Genomic DNA, 17684 nt, shown 5'->3' on the forward strand with positions numbered 1-17684 from the left:
AGAGGGAGGGAGGCAAAGGGGGCTGCACAGCTTCCACCCTTGGTCCTACCCCTTCTGCAGATGCAGAGCTTGGCCCCCCTTGCACCTTGCCCTGGGGCCCACAGTGCCTGTCATCCCCCGCCTCTCTTCCATCATCTTTCCTGTTGATTAAGCTTACAACTTAAGTGATTAAGCAACCACTGTTTGTACAGCTCCTAGCACAACAGTTGCCTCCAAAATTAACAGACAAAGTCAGCAACGTAGACTTGCGAGGTGCCTGGAAAATTCACCTCCTCCTGTGGTTATGTAGCACATCCCAGAGATGACTATGCCCGGAGACCTTTTTATGACCACCTTTTTCTTTTTAAAAAAGCACCTCACTCCAGTAATAACGTGGAGTGACTTCTCGGGATGCCAAATAATGAAACGCATTTCCACACCAGCTTCGTAATTAATGTTTGCATCATTTATCTTTTGTGGAAAGATTATTCTGACTAACGAGGTTCTGGGCCACTAATTCATTACGGTGCCTTGTCACTTCCTGCTCCTTCTTATTACCCAGAAATAGACTCATTAGTCAGAGTTCAATGACAGGGAGAAATTGTGTACGTTAATTTAATTCCCTTCTCTCCTTCCTTGGGTGCATGGCTGTCCGAAACCAGGGACTAGAAAGAGGTGGGAGAAATATGACTTGTTGCAGTGATCGATTCTTTCTGCGGTGTGCTTTCAACCTCATGCCTGCATGGCAGGGAATTAAGGGCAGTTTGTGACTGTATGCGTATGCAAACAGGAGTGTAATGCAGCTGGGAACACACAAGACTTCCTGATCATCACCGTGAGATGCTGAGAGGCTGATATTGGGTGGAGGAAGCAGGAAGGAGAGCTGCACAAGGAGGTATGGGTCCGTAACACCTGTTAATTGTCCTTCTTCGCACCTACTGGGTTTGTTTGTTTACACCACTGCTCTGCAACCAGTGTGCCACGGCACACTTAGTGTGCCTCACAGCCACGTGCCAGGAGTGCCACCCACTGTTCTGCACACGCCCCCCACCGCTTGGTGGGAGAAGCGCAAGGCAACAGCAGTGGCAGCGGCAGCTCTAGTGAGTTGCTGGCATTGAGTTAGAGTCGGGGTGGAGCTGGGGGTGGGAGAGAAGGATTGGGTTATATATATACTGGGTGTGCTGTGAAACAACAAGTGCTGGAGCGTGCCACAAGGTGAGAGAGGTTGCTGAGTGCTGGTTTACACCGTGGGCTCTGCGCTTTTGTACTTTCACCCTGCTGCCTCTCTTGCCTGATGTGCCCCTAAGCGGCCAGAAAATTAACTCTTTGTCCACCCTCAAAAGCTTTCTTAAAGCTTTCTTTGCCATGGTGCCTGTGAAGACAGGTGACAAGGACTGGGCTGCAGACCCCAGCCTATCATGTTTTTTGGCTGCTGTCTCCATGCTACCTTGTACTTCTCCATTGCTCTGCATGCATCTCTTGCCCCGCATACAGCTTGTAAGCCCTTTGGGGCAGAGACTGGTCTTTTTGGCCTGTGGGTGCACAGCTCCCAGCACAACGGAGGACAACTAGGACTCCCAGATGCTTCGCTCTGAAAGCAACGAGAAATCCTGTGGCGCCTTGTAGACTAACAGATTTACTGGGGCATAAGCTTTTGTGGACAAAGATCCACTTCATTAGCTGTGGCTACTGACTAACACAATGACACCTCTGATACGTCACACCTCTTTAAGAACAATCTAATGCAGTGTTTGAGCTGGAAGCTCTCTCTGCCCTGCAGGGTGAATTCCACCAGTTAACACTGATTTCCTGCAACCAAGGGACGCTCGCAGCAGGAGAAGTGGAATTCTAATGCTTCTGCACTGCGTTCCTAGCAGGATTAGATGGGTCTCTGAAGCTGAGTTTACTAGCTCACTGCTCTCTGGTGCTCGGATCCACTGAAATCTCCCTACAACTTCACTGCCCCTCTCATTGCTGCTGCTTTGATACGTGCGTTTGGGTTCCATTCTCACGCCGAACAAGTCCTGATGTACACCAGATTTTTGCCAAGCCTTTCCTTGTGCCCAGTGAGAGGAGAGGGAAGTGGGGAGAAAGCACAGAGCCTCCAGAAAGCATTCAGGAATGTCTTGGCAGATGGCCTGTGTTTTTGCATGGCCGGGTACAATTTCAGGGCCTGATCCAAAAGCTCACCGACGTGGAAAGATCCCCTTCGACCGCGGCAGAATTTCTGATCAGGCCTTAATACGAAAGGGCACCCGGGCAGGGAAACATACAAGCGGGCTGCCAAACAGATCAAGGGCTCCACGAAGGGACAGGCAGATCTGGCTGGGTCTTTGCCAGGGTAGGAGGCATGTGTGTTATGATCCATGTTTCTTGTATAGCATTTACCCGCAGCAACATCCCTGTTTCTTACATGCCTGTAATATATGGTTCAGAGTTTTCCCTCTCTGGGATTTATCACCTGGCAGGAGCACTGGGATGGAATTACAGTGCAGTATTTTATGGCTGCTGATCTATTCTTCTCCTGCTGTTTGCCCATTGTCTGAACTGATCAGATGTTTTATTTCCATCCCACCCATTTCGATATTTTTGCCATCACTTACAGTTTCTCCCTTAATAACCAGCCAGACATTTCACCCAGGGATACAACCTGCTGAAAAAGCATGGGGAATGGGTTTGATGTGCCTCTTCTGCAATAAGCAATTGCTGTCCAGGCCAGAACGGAAGGGTACAAAAAGGAAAAAAAAATGATTAAGTGAAGCAAAGGGAAAAAGGGCACTGGGGGAAATTGATTCTGAATAAGAAATAATTAACAATTGCAAATTGGGGTTGATGGGACCTGAAGGGATGGGAGGATCAATAAACAGCCTTCAAACCAGACCAAGGGCTCCGAGCACCCGTCATCAGTGGAGCTGCGTCCATTAACTACAGAAAAACTGCCGGCGGAGAATTGGCTTCAAGGCCGGTATTAAACACAACAAGGTTGGAGAGTCCATATATTTCCTCTCCACTACCTGGTCAGAGCCCCTTTCCAAGGGATTCTGAGCAGCTTAAGGCGGGGAATGTTGTTTTGTTCAATATGGCACCTAGTACAAAGGGTTATGATCAATTTCTGGGGTTTTTAGATGTCCCTGCAGTGCAAATGTGTTAATAATAGAGACAAATCCAGCTCGAAACTAGTCATCGTTAAGTCTTGGAAGGCAAAGGGGAGCACCAAGTCCAAACCTCCATCGGGATCCAACTGTCATGCTGGTTCCTGTCTCAAATCATGGTTTAAGCCAAAAATCCCACATTGAAACAATCCCAAACTCTGGGCCTGGGAGGCATTCCTGAACCTGAGCCTGCCTCGCACGCTGCTTTCTGTCTGGGTCAAACTGAAAGCCTACTCCTCAATACACTTAAACATGGGAGGTAGCACAGTCACAGATCCAGGAGGATATACAATGGTTTGAAAACCTATGGGTCTACAATCCATGTCCAAATACCGGCACTGGAGCCTGTCTCTCTATCTACATCTGTTGTTCCACTGCTGAATGAGAACCTCCTCATTATTAAATAATTTCAGGCCCACATGCTCCATCCCCCCCCCATGTCCATTTTCTCTCCCTTCCTCCCTACTGTGTGGTTCAGGGGGAGCCTGGAGGGCATGATGGGGGAACCCAAAGCATCCTGGTAGCTGTAGTTCCTTGGCCACCTCCTTGCCTAGAGAGAGATGGCCCTGAAGCAAGGAATGGACTACATTTCCCAGCATGTCTTTGGCCTTTAGCAACAGGAAAAGGAGGGAGACAAGGCAATACTGGTTTTCACGTATGATATTACAGCAAGATGCCAGAAGATAATTTCTATAAAACTTTTATCACTGTATAAAATTTTACTATGTAATAACAAAATCATTTTCCCAGTCACTGTTTCCACTCACATTTTGCATTAACTTCTCATATGCACACTCACTGCACAACTCTTTTGAACTCCTTTATATTTAAAAAAATATTGTGATCCACATTTACAAAAAAGCAACCCCCTCACCCCACACAAATTCCTGAGTACAGGCCTGGAGTTAGCCTCACAACCTTCGTGTGAAAAAGAGGCATATTATTAAACCCATTATACAAATGGGGAACTGATGAACCGAGATCATACAAGAAATCTCTTCTGAGGCTTGAGCCAAAGATTTATCCACAAAACAACAGTCTGCCCTATGGAAGTACTATGTCCACCTAGAACAACAAGAAGTCCTGTGGCACCTTATAGACTAACATATTTTGGAGCATAACCTTTCATGGGCGAAGACCCACTTCATCCAAAATATCTGTTAGTCTTTAAGGTGCCACAGGACTTCTTGTTGTTCTTGAAGATACAGACTAACACAGCTACCTCTCTGATACTTATGCCCACCTCAGTAACTATATCTATGTCAGCAGAAAGGAGTGCAGGAGAGAAATTCCATGTCACAAAGAACATCAAGATTTTGTTGCCTGAGTTTGTTTTCAATTGGAATAAAATCAAAACATTTTGAAACCCTGTGATTTGGTGGGGTCTTTCAACAAAATCATTCTGTTTCCATTTCAGATGTCTTTTCTTTTATATGTCACATTGTATAAGACACATCACCCCCCACAATGAAAGGGAATTTCAAAAGGAAAAAACACAATGTTTTACATTTAAAATGTTAAAATAGGACATTGTCACAATGTCAAGTTTTTCACCTAAACAATATTTGAATGTAATTTCACAAATTTTGAAGGACATGCATTTTCCCACAGAGACACTACACACACACACAGAGAGAGAGAGAGAGAGAGAGAGAGAGTGTTTTAGGCTTGCAAAAGATAGGAAACGTACATGTAATGTGCCTATCAAAACTTGAAAGCAGCCCCGGTGTACGTGCATTACAAAATCCAGACTCTAAACACATCACGTACACTACAGTGTAGGTAGCAATGCTCAGCTGTTCATGTTTGCATTCATAGTCACAGAAAGAGGAGCATTTCAAACATCCATAAGTTACAGGCACTGGCTCAAAAGCGGAGGAGAATGGAGAGAAATGTGTAGATCTATTCCACTGGGTCTTATTATACTGTGTTATGTGCTGAAGAGCATGTGGATTTACTCGGTGATGCTCTAAGGGCACATCCTGTCAGAGTGCATTGGCTCAAGAGGATAGAGTTAAAGGTGAAGTGAGAAGGAAAGTTAAATACCCAAAGCAAGATTGTAGAGAGGGAAAAGTGGATGTCTGTTGTTTAATAATGCAAACATTCCTTCAAAATTGCCTCCACTACAGCCCGAGGAATGGGTTCTGCAAGTTTCCTGGCATGGCTGGCCTGAGACCTAACATCACAACAAACATTCTGCATGCATCATCACTAGGAAAAAAGTGTGTGTTTACCTGGAGTTAGCTAAGCCAGGTAAGATCCCTTTGACAGCAAGCCAGCCTGTAGTTTTTATGTGGGTTCACAGGCTAAGGAAATACATATGGAGGAGCTTAAGGTTGACACTGACCCCAAAAACTTAACTGCCTTGCGTAAGATTTTTACAACAATTTAAGAATTTACTTTCTTGGGCAGGTCTATAACCCCACAACTAGTCTGTGACGTCACAACTCCATAGACAAAGCTCTCCACGCCTACATTAGAGTGGCAGGGAGCCTGCTCACTGCAGAGAGTCTGACGGGCAGATATGTTAGGATCAAATGACTTCAGTACCACACTGATTAGAGAATATTACTGATTTCCTTAAAGCAAATGCAATAATAATGCCATGTAAACACTTTGCAGGAGATCAAAAAGAGGGTAGGAATGGGGGAAGAGACATGGAACAAGATAAGAAAAAAATATGAAAATTGTATGTGCTGCTGCTTTCAATACCCCTGTGAAGCCTCACCCAGGTCTGCAAGTTCAAGTAAAAAGCCCTGGAGCTGCATTTAGTTACTGAACCTTCATTTTCATGCTGATTCCATAAGGCTGGTTTCATTAAAGCATGCAGGAAGGCCACAATCAAGCACACTCTGAAACCAGCTCCAGAGCTCCCATTGACTTCAATGCAATCAGACTCAGACCCTTGGGGATCATGACCTTCAACAGCATTGTATTATATGCATTATAACAGCGTATATATTATTTGCACAATGGGTAGACCTGAGTGGCCTGTGCCCCAAGTGAGGCCCCACCAGGCTAGACATGGACATAGTGAGAGGCAGTCCTTGCCCTGCAGTGCTAATGCTCTGAAGGGAAAGGCAGAAAAGAAACTTTATGCTCAGGGGAAACTGAGGCACAACAACGGACTGATTTGTTTCAGGTCATACAAGAAAGCCTGTGGCACAGGTGAGCACTGAACCCTCATTTGCTGATGCCCAGTTTAGTCCTTAACAACAAGACCAGCCTTCCTTCCTTCCTTCGAGGAAACCCTGAACGGGAAGTGGAAGGATTTCATTCAAAGGAGGTGGAAGATCAGAGGGCCAGTGGGCGCGAAACATTTGAATGTGTTTGTGCACTCTGCAAGAATAAATACACATGGCAAAATCAGACATGAAAGGCACACGACACACAAGGCTTTCCAAGTGAGTTCACCACCAATGGAGCATCAGACTTGTTTGCAAGGCACCATTTGCCAAGGAAATTGAACGGCTGGCCTCTGCATCTATGAGAAGCGGGGCTGCCTAGAGAGCTGAAGGAGACCTCTCCTGATACATGTCTACAGGAGCAGATCTCATGGGTGCTGAGTCCCAGAGCCCGGGTCAGTTGGTTCAGAGTGTGGGGCTAAAAATAGCAGTGTTGATGTTCTGGTTTGGGGGCTGGGTGGGGTGTGTGTGCCTGGACTCTGAGACCTCACCACCCTCTGGGTTTCAGATATGGGATTCTAGACGATGTTCCCTCTTATTCGTTCCATCCCATGCAGAATAATTTTTATGTGCACCAATGCATGGGTGGATGTGCACCACCACAAGAAACACACCCTGCCCACTGAGGTTGCTCTCCTAATCAGCTGGGCAGCATTTGAATCTCTCCTGGGTGGCCACCCAGGCACACAGCTGACAAGGAACATCGGTTCCAGCCCAGGCGAGAATTTCCACCCTGCTAATTTTAGCCATGAGCTAGAGCCCTGAAAGTCAGGGTCAAATGACTCAGGCTCTGAGATTCAGTGCCATGAGTTTTTTCTTCTCTGAGAAGCTGTAACCCTTCGTTACAACCCTATTTGAGGCCTTCAAGCAGATCTCTGCCCTGCCTTCTTGAGGATCATTCCTCCAGGTATTCTAAGCAGCCTTAGCTTTAGTTTAAAGCCAGACCAGAGCTCAACTTGTTCCAACTAGCCGGCCCGCACTCTATCTGCCTGACTCTTCTTCAGTTCCTACTATCTGGGGCGCAAACCGTGCCATTCATAGCAAGGTCCATTGCACATATGGCCTGTGCATTTCCAGAAGGGGTGTTCTCAGTGGCTGTCACTGCAAAACTGTGGAAGTTGCACAGCTGAGAGTTGAAGAGTCAGGACAGGGGCCTCGCTACCATTAACAGGCATTCAATGCAGATACCCCAAATTAAAGGTCCAGGAAAGTTCTTGGGAGGGTGTGGCAGGATGGACTTGGAAGAATCTCTGGTGATGGAAGACTGGAAGCTCCAAATGATTCCCGCCCATCCCTCACTGCTCTTCGGTGCAAAGCTTGGCTGAGGATGCCGATGATCTCTGAGAATAGTTATGTCTCAGTGCATGATTGCATCAGAGAGGGGAGTACATGGGGCCATCCACGCATGGAGGGGATGATCCATGTTGCCTCTTCCAATGGGTAGGATAGTCCCTACCACTCAGAAATACATGTTGACTAACACCACCCCTGGAACATGTGCTTGAACCCCGTGTTTAAATGTCTCAGCTCAGATCTGTCTCTGGTTGGGCAGCAGCCCCCACGCATGGGGTAAAACCGAACCGGAGGACATGTTCCCACAAGCTTTTGGGAAGCTCTGAAGCAAAAGGAACTGGATCCCAAGGCCTTTTCCAATGTGCAATGCAGGGCTCCCATGGGGTGGGAAACAGCCTCCCAGCCTCCCTTCTCTAATCAGTACATGGCACAAACATCTTGTTATTCCACACTCCCCAATGGATCTGCGATTAGCAGGCAACACATATTGTAACAGAGTCTCTAAATTGTCTAAGTATTTCTCTCCAATACGCTCCATGTTTCCACTCCCCTCAGGAGGGATTTTCGCTCTGACTTTTCCACACGTTGGACTTGCAACAGGCTCACACAGTGTACGCAGCAGAGCCCCGCAGGACAAGTGTGGATTTATCAGGGAGCTACTTCCACGGTGTCTGTTAACCCCTCGGTTACTACCAGGCCCAGAGGATGCCCCAGCCATTACCGAAGCCTCCGAGTACCATGCTTTTGAGGGTCTCATTGAAAAGAGCAGTAGCAGAAGGTGGGCACCACCATACCTGCCTGGCACCAGCCTGACTACGTCTGCCCTTTTAGTTACCCTACACTCTGCCACCCAAGGAGACCAGCTGCACCAGTGTGGCTCTGGCCAAGCTCCCTCCCCTAATCCCCAAATGCAAGCAAAAGGCAATGCCAAAGGAGGCAGGGGGCCGAGTGATTGTGCCGAACGTTGCACGTGGCTGCCAAATGTGCAGGAGAGAAGGGATCACTCAGCTTGGTAGGGTTCTTCTGCAGACCCATGCAAGGAGACACTTTCACCGAGAACTAGGCATCTGGGGCATGAGGAGGCTGCCGCCAAAACACTACAAGGCGCAAATGCCTCGTAGCCCTGACCAGTGCTAGCCCTTGGGAAAGACGCGGGGGCGCTCGGGACTCCTGGCAGGGATGGGGCTTTCGGTGCAACGGGCGGGGCCAGGACAGCTGGCCCTCGGTGTTGTCTGGATTGCAGCGCTGGGTCCCGCTCCTCAGCCCTCAGAGCCATGTGGGGCTCCAGTAGCAGTTTAAAGGGGCCCGGTGCTCTAGCCGCCACTGCTGCAGCTGCTCAGCTAAAGCTCTTTGAATCACCAGGCCCCAGGGCAAACGTCCCCCTTGCCTCTCCCCCATTGGCAGGCCTGGTCCTGACCCAAAGCTTGGAAAGACAGAAAGGGGAAGAGCTCAGCTATACTGGCACCTGGCACAGGGACAAGCAGGGCAAACCCAGGGAAGAACCTGCATACCCTTGAAACCCACCAGCATCCCTGCAGCACTGGAGCTTTTCCAGCCTACAAAGCGACTGCATATAAAACCGACATCTTGACAGCCCATGTTTATCCTTGACTGGCTGCTTCCCTAGTCACCTGGTCAAGCCAAGCCCAGGACTTCTCTCCCTGTCTGCCACTCGGCTGGAGCTGGGCTCTGAGGTGACCCCACCGCAGCCTTCTTCCTGTCTCCCACATCATCACCAGTGCACGCAGGCGGGAATCACAATGTAGTCGGCAATTTTTGCTGATGAGTGCGGAGGGGAAGCAGAAAAATCACATAGGCTCCAGCATGCCCTTCCCTCGCTGTCCTACCTCTGAGGGAGGGGTGCTTTTTGTCTCTCAGAATCAGCTTTTCTCCTTGTTCAGCTGCACCACCTTGTCATCACAGGCTAATCACACTAAGTGCACACACAGCTCTCAGGAAAACAACTGAGGAGCCACTGGGAGCAGCATCCGGGGCTGCCCTGGACCATTTCGCTGATAATTGGGAAGCACACAGCAGGTTTGTTGCTGTCACTGAGGTTCAAGCATTTGTTTTTTCTGGGCTGGATTTTTCAGAAGAACTCAGCGCCTTGGGGGTTGGCTGCTTTGGTCACAGTGCGAGCAATGTGCTGGGAAGTCGGGTCTTGTTCTTTGGTGTTGTGTTAGTAGGTAGGCCTGCTAGTCTACGGTGGATTGTTCGGTTAGCTTTTTGATGCTCTTGTATCTCTACTGTGTGTAAACAAAGACTGGAGACACCATGTATTGCATTTCCTACAGTCAAATGGGGCTTGCAGCACAATAGGAAAAAAAGAGAGAGAGTTAAAATATAAACTTAAGAAGCATGAGAGGGTATGGCGGAAGTGTGAGGTACCAGCATACACTGGAAGGCTCTCAAGACAACAGCAAGCAACCAGTTAGGAGGGGCAAGGGGCTATGGGAAGTGAGGGGGAGGTATAAAACATTGAAAGCCAAAAAAGTGCTTGTCTCTGACCAAAGCATAACCTCACTTCCTCCCTCTCCCATGGGATACAAGAGGTAATTTATGGTCATGTTCTGTTTCAGAGGTGTCTTGAGTCTGGGGGCTTTGATAAAAGCCCCCAGACTCAAGACACCTCTGAAACAGAACATGACCATACATTATCAGGAGAGGGATGGAGGGCATGCACTACAGGTATAGTCATGCCTGCTAAGAAGTGGGAAACAAGGAAAACGGCTCTGCGGCACCGGAGCTATGAATACGCTTGCTTGAAGCTAGCCCCAGTGAACACCAGCCTACCTGCAGGAGAAAACTCTGCTCTCCTTTCTTTCTGTCTGCATAACAAAAGCCAGGGGAGGATGAAGCAAAGTCCCAAACACTAAGCAAATCAGCACCCATAACCTCAAAGGCCTATTTTCTGCCCCACCCTTGATGAGGGGAGGTGGGAATACAATGTTAATCTGCTTCCCTTTTGGTATCTGCACCGTCATCCAAGGCATGTGCTGTGTGACACACATATAGCTCCAGAGACAGGCTCTGTTTGCTGAGTTTTCTATTGCGCTTGTCACCTCACCTAATCCTTCAGCCACAATGTCATTTTTAGGGCTAACTCTTGAGTTTACAATTAAAAAACCAAGCAACGTAAAAGAGCTACACACATGTAAGCAGGAGAAAGCCGCACGCACCCACACACAGCCCTTAGCAACTCACAAATGCCCCCACGCTTCAGTCCAGTCACGCCCTGGGCCCCACCCAGCACAACACAATGCGGACGCTGAAATACCAACAGTCAACACCCCATCCCCATGCACTATTTTAACCCAAAACCACACTTGCCAATCAGAGTACCCTGCCCAGATGTTCGTTCCCAACCACAGATGTTCTCAAGTTCCCAGTTCCTCCACAGAACCAACACTCCAGCTGGCTCTAAAGGCCCCGAGGGTTGTTCTTCCCCATCACACAGTGCCAATGTCATCAGCAATAGGCATTTCAAGGCCATTTTCACTACTGCACGGAGTGCCGTACACATCCCGATCTTCAAAGCTTCTGAGGCACCTACCTTCTGATCCAGCCTTCTCTCCTCCGTTGTCCTCTGTGCCTGCTTCACTCTTTCACTGCAACGCGGTTTTTTTTTCCACCCCACTTGAAAAAATATCCAACTTTGCCTTAGAGAGGAGCAGAATAAAATGTCACTTACCTAAAAGAGAGAGAGAGAGAGAGGAAAAAGCCAAAGCGTTACACGCAAGGTCTTTGAAATCAGGTCAGCTTCAAGCTTTGAAAATGGCGATCTTCCTCCCCCGTCCTATATTTTAATGAAACTCGCTGCTTTTCAAAACGTGTGTCCCTGGGCCCAGCTTTCCCTTCATTATCACTCTTTTGTTTCATGCTGTGCCCTCCTGTTGGCCCCCCCAGGAGGTCAAGGGAGAGGCAGAGAAAAGCACATCAGAGAACAGTAGTAGAAAAACATCAGATGCACAAAATAAAATAAGACTCTTTGGTGTGATGAACTTGCAGCAATTAATAGATGCAGACACATTTTGCTAAATACTTCTATGGTTTTCAATATTGCAATACCTGAGCACCTCACGATCAATGACTGATTTTATGCTTATAACCCTTTGATCAGGTAGGGAAGTCTTACACCCATTGTACCAACTGGGAACTGAAGCACAGAGCAGGTGAGAGGTTTTGCAAATGATCGCTCAGGCTTGGTCTACACTAGACTTTATAGTCAACTGCAGATACGCAATTCTAGCTTTGGCAATTGTGTAGCTAGAATCGATTTATCTGCAGTCAACTGTAAGGCCTGTCCTCCCGACGCATTTCTCCCGTCAACCTTCCTTACTTCTCACGAGAACAGTAGTACAGTGGGTCGACTGCAGACCCTAGAGAGATCGATGGATCCTCTTTACCAGATGCGCAAAACCCATCTCCTGGTAAGCGCAGATGTACCCTTAGAGAGCTTACAACACAGCCAGGAGTTAATCAGGGCTCTTGCACCACAGTCCAGTTTTCCTAGTGTGGCTACCACAAGACTGAGGGGGTTGTTCGGGGTCACATGGCCGGTGCCCCCCTGGAATCCCTGCACTAATCACCTCTGTCCTTACCTGTCCTTCTGATTTGTCTTATACAAACCCACTGTACCAACAGCCTCCAAGATGGACCATGGCTGGGGCCCACTTGCCCTCCCCTGACCCCTTTTCCATACAGGTTCTTTCCACACAGGTGCCCCTCCTTTCTTGTGTCTCCCAAGGAGCCCACATAATCTCTCACAGAGAGGTTGCCTGTTTGATATGCAGCCCCAGTTCAGAGCCCGCAAACTGAGCCTCTTTCAATGAATTACCAGCTGATCTTTATAGGGCCATCATAAAACCCAGAGTGGTGACAGACCAAACTGCTCCTAATCAGTATCAACTCAAGAGATTCTCCCCCCATCCCTGAGCAGGGGAAGCAAATGCAAAAGTAACTCTTTGCCTTCCGCTGCTTCACAGGTCAGGAGTGGGATGAGGGTGAGGAGAGGAAAGAGTATCAGACACTCAAGAAGATGGACCCAGTGAACTTGGTAGCTGTGTTTTCCTTTGAGAAGATCTGACCTCGTTCAGAGGAATCATCATGTCACGTTTTCTCTCATTGACTGCAATCTCTCATACATGTGCACACAATCACAGTACAATGAAGGCAACCACACAAGGAGCCAGCCTCTTAGAAATGGCCCAGTTTGCTCTAATACAGGCCAGCTAAAACCTCTAGGGCCTCAGTAGGTAAGATAGGGCATCAGATTACACATTCTGAATGGTGCAGGAGCTAATGCTGGATAACACTAGATCACTGCACAGGTATAAAATATATATCCTCAAGTGTAGCTGCAAAAATGATCTGCGGATACCCGCATCTGCATCCACATCCACAGAGCCAAATACCATGAATATGAGGTGGAGATTTGCAGGGTTCTAGACAGGAAAATTGTATCCATATCTGTATCTGAAAAAAGATAAGCCACAAATATCTGCATTCACATGAGCAGATGCAGAGTGCCTGCAGATATAAAGCAGATGCCCATGGATTTGCAGGATTCTAGATAATGCTATGGGCCCTGGGTAGTCTGCTGGCTGTGATCACAACTGAAAACTCCATGTACCTTCACAACATACCTTTATGCCTGACAGCTTTGTCTAACGGTCAGAGCAGAGAACTAGCAAACAGGGGACAGGGCCCTGATGGCAGACAGGCTGCTGGGCTAAATGAACAGCAGTGTGATCGACTAGGGAAATTCCTTTTACTTTCATATTGCTTTTTTATTTATATTAACACGGTGCCTCGCAGTCCCAGCCCTGGTCCAGCATCCCACAGCATCAGGCACTGTACAGACACAGAACAGACCAAAATCCACAATAAGTCAGAGGGAAATTTAGAGTGCAAAAGGATCTGATGGAACGTGAAACACATTCACACAACCCCTCACTGAATGACAATACAACCCTATGCCCTAGACCCACATTTATCCCCTAATTATGCACTTCTTCCTGTGCCCTCCTCAGTTGATGTTACTGCCCACTTCCCAAGCCAACACTGGACCTGACAAGCCAGCAATCTCATCCTCTGACAACACCATGGTTTTGATGCCTAGCGTTATTCTATTTCCACCAGAAATTGCTTTCTTTTTTATTATTATTTTCAAGGCTTCCATTTCAAACCATTATTCCCTTGAGAAAACCTTTTACTTTTGCCCTCAGTGCTTCACACTGAGTTTTCCTGTGTAGTATTATTTATTTTATTTCTTTTTGGTAGCAAGAATATTTATTGATTTTCACACTGGGAAAAAGAAACAGACAATACTCTAGAGAGGATCTCCATTTCCAGGAGCCATGAGGTTCCTGTCATCCCTACACATAACAGGATGGGAAATAAAAAGGCAAAAAATCAAGTGGCAGGTCTGCATTCCTCAACCTGCAGTAGGTACATAAGGAGCATAACATGGGGAGATGGCATTCAAAATCTCTGATGTTCTGACTGGACGAACAGGTTGCCTTTGTTCTCCAATCAGATCAGGATAATTCTTAGAAGTGGCTTTCCACTGGTAAGACTCACAATTTAAGAATCTAAAGTTCACTCTCTGCAGCTGCTGAAAATTCACCATTCCTGCCTGCAAATTCACGGGCTGAAAGACGGGCGGAAAGTGAACCTACAAGAGGTGCCAGCATGGGTGGAATAGTATTTGCAACATTCTCTTACCTGTAATTCCCGACAACTTGGAAAAAAAATCAAACAGGTACCCCAGCTCCAAGCCCCAATTCTGCTACTGGATTCGCTAAAGGAGACTCTTACTTTCTTCTGTAGGACTCCCCAACCCCTGAACAAGTGCGTGTGTGAGGACATGTCTACATTGCATGTGTACAACTCCATAGACCAACAGGGCTTTTCATTTGATGTAAAACCACCCACCTCTCGGAAGGTGTGTCCGCACTTACTGGAAGATCAACTCCTTTAGGGTCGATCTTCCAGAGTTTGATTTACCATGCCTAGTGGGGACATGCTAAATCAAACCATCAGGCTCTACAGACAGTCCTGAAACTCCTCATTCTCACCAGGAATCTGGTACATGAAATGAGGTGAATACAGCTTATCCTGAGCTCAGCCAGCACGCCCAGGTGTTTCTCATCCTCCATTGCTTCCAAGGAATTGATCTGCAGCTAAGTCCCCATCCAGCATCATGACCAATAAACCAGAGTTTCTTAAACTGTGCTCCACAGAACACTGGTGTTTTGTGAACAACTTGCAGCTGTGCCACGAGCATTTGGAAAACCACAATGGCGGTATTTGTTTTCTGTTATTAAAACCAGACACAATGTTACTTCTTCACTGCTGTGATACCTGATTAAATGACTTCAGTCTGGTTTTGCTGCATACGTTGCTGGTTTTCTTCTTTTTTCCTCTGACAACGTTTTTGAAGAAAATCTTCTGCATAAAAAAAATTGTTTGGTGTTCCGACATCTCAAAAGGATTAAGAAACATGGCAGAAGATGATGCTGCCTCTCCAGTGCTTACTCCAGTCTGTGTTCTCCCTCTATTGATGTCAACATGGGAAAGACACCCATTTTGTCTCTCACTCATTGATGCCATCTGGTAATACTCACCTGGGAAATGAGTTAGTCACAGATGCTCTGGAGCTACACAGCTGGTTATGGCAGAGAAACTGCAGGTATCTTTGCATCCTCCCACAAAACAGGACACCCAGGGCACGGCTTGCCAGCTACTTCTGATGCAGCAAAGTCAGCCCAAGACAGGAAACACCAGCGTGCTTGGTGATGTCTCAGGGCCAGATCTACACTATGTGGAGAAGTCGATTTAAGACGCACAAATCCAGCTACAAGGACGGCGTAGCTGGAGTCGGCATATTGTAGAGCGATTTTTCTGGTGGTTCCCGCAGCGGGAAGTCGACGGGAGAAACTCTCCTGTCAAACTCCCGCATTCCTTGTAACAGTGAGGAGTACCGGGTTGATGGTAGAGCCCTGATGGTTCGATGCTGCACATCACCACAAGACACACTAAATCAAACCCCAGAAAATCACTTGCGATTGAGTCAATCTTCTCGTAAGTATAGACGTACCCTCAGCTTAGTCTATTAGTAAATTTTGGGGGATGCTGTGCTTTGCTGGGGCAAAAATAATTACATCTTGTTATGCCCCACTTTGCAGATGGGGAAATAACTTAGACAAGGATAACTCTTAATGGAGAAAGAGCTGGGGAAAGACCCCTGGTGTAATAATGGCCAGTCTAGCCATTAGTCCATGCTGCACATTTTATCATGGACTTGCTTCCCTGGTAAAATTATGGCCTCCCTTTGAGACTTCCTCTCCCCCCACGCCCCCAAACAAAGAGCGGACCCTCCTGTGGTTCAGTAAGGTGGGTTCCTACCACGCCCACTGCTGTTTGGGCAAAGCAGTGAACACTAGAACGCTTTCTCCAGCTTCGCAGCATGCTAACAATCAAAATTCGGCTCACCAAAGCAAGAGAAACTGCAGTAGGGCTGGAAGCTGACAGGCCCCCCTGACTAGTACCTCCTCTTCCTAACCCCAAACCTTTCTTGGTGGGGGAAAGCACACAGCCCCAGGGAACGTGGGTAGATTATCCTCCATGTGCCTGAGACAGGGATTCACCATGAACAAAAGGAAATTGCCTTCTGAGGCATGCAGCCTTGCTGCTGCTGTCAAACATGAAGTCGCCACTCTGCAGGGCTGGTCAAAGCCAGGATGCAATCTGCATGTCAGGTAACTGCCCCGCCGCTACATCCCTCCTCCCCTCCCCTTGCCTGCCCTTAAATATCACACACTGCAAACCCTGGCTCGGAAGACTGGCCCTGAACACTGGCCTCTCTCTGTGAGGAGGGAGGGCAGGAGGGGAGGAAGGAAGGCAGGCAGTCAGAGAGACCTGTACCCTTCTCCATGGGGATACTACAAAAGTACTGGCCTTGGTGGCAATCCCACTGAAATACCAACAAACAACAGCCATCTCCGAGGGCTCACTTGCCCTGCAAGGGGCACTCTGTTGAATGATACTGAGCTCCTGTTAGCAAAAGAGCCCATCTGAGCTCAGCTGGAACGCTATGTTTCATAAGGGGACTAGGCAAGTCCCTTTGTCCTTCTAGCCCAGATTTTTGAATGAGGCACCTAAATACCTTTACATCATTGGGAACAAAGTGCCTAAATTCCTTTAAAAAGTTGGCTTGCTGTGCCTCCAGTCCCATGCGTGTAATGGGAAAAATAGTGCAGGACAGAGCCACTGAAGACTGTGTGAAGCTGGCTACCATGGTAATCGGTCCCCTGACAGACAGACAAGAGGAGAGGGCCCTATGTCTGGGGCCTCATCAGGCAGAGATGGATTGAGACCAGTGTCCTCTGCAAGCTGAGTGGTTGGTTGGCCACCTAGGAGAGATTCATGTGCTGCCCTGCTGATCTCCAGAGCTCCCACAGCCGGCAGAGTGTGAGTCTACTCATGGTGCACATCCACACAACTCAGTGCACATAAAATTTATTCCATACAGGGATGGAAAAAAATCAGAGAGGGGCCATTGAGAATCAGCTCTACCCCATGCAGCAGACAGCCTCAGAGACCATAGCCCCCCTCAACACACACATTTAAGAACCACTTAATATTCACTCAGCACAGCCCTCCTGGGCAGAAACAGCTGGCTCAGCAAGGAGGGCTGTTTTTTTTTGTTAAATGAGCACTGACTCACAGGCTGCACTGGTTGGGCGTTAATTATCCACTAGCCACGCCTTGGGTACCTAGTGCTGCAAGCCCAAAGCAAAGGCCCATGCAGGAGCCTGGAGTCAGAGCAGTTCAGCAAGGGGCTGATTTAGCACACATGCTAGTTTGGAGGTGGTGAATGGCAGTGACAGGCATTGCTACCCACCCACCCACCCACATGCAGACTGTTACCTTTTTCCTGGGGAAGCCATCCCCCATCCAGCCTTCTGGCAAGGCCGTACCTGCTCCTCGTCCAACCTGCTCTCTAAAGAGGAGCCAGCCTTGGCCTCCCAGCTTGGGTGAGCTTGCAGTGCCAGATGTTCAGCTGGCAGGA

The 17684-nt window shown here is 48.0% G+C and overlaps 1 protein-coding gene across 2 annotated transcripts in view; it reads right to left on the minus strand.

Annotated features, from left to right (window-relative positions):
• Nucleotides 1–17684, minus strand: part of LOC142001463 (neurotrimin) — a 709680-nt gene that overhangs the window by 465472 nt on the left and 226524 nt on the right. The window contains exon 1 of one of the 2 annotated variants that reach the window (XM_074976711.1): nucleotides 11163–11214. The exons of the other annotated variant lie outside the window; for it this stretch is intronic. The gene's annotated coding sequence lies outside the window, so the exon portion shown is untranslated. Of the gene's footprint in view, nucleotides 1–11162; nucleotides 11215–17684 lie in introns of those variants that run through there. 2 annotated transcript variants of the gene reach the window in all.

This window comes from Carettochelys insculpta, chromosome 25 (genome assembly GCF_033958435.1).
Source record: "Carettochelys insculpta isolate YL-2023 chromosome 25, ASM3395843v1, whole genome shotgun sequence".
Classification (NCBI taxonomy): Eukaryota; Metazoa; Chordata; order Testudines; family Carettochelyidae; genus Carettochelys; species Carettochelys insculpta.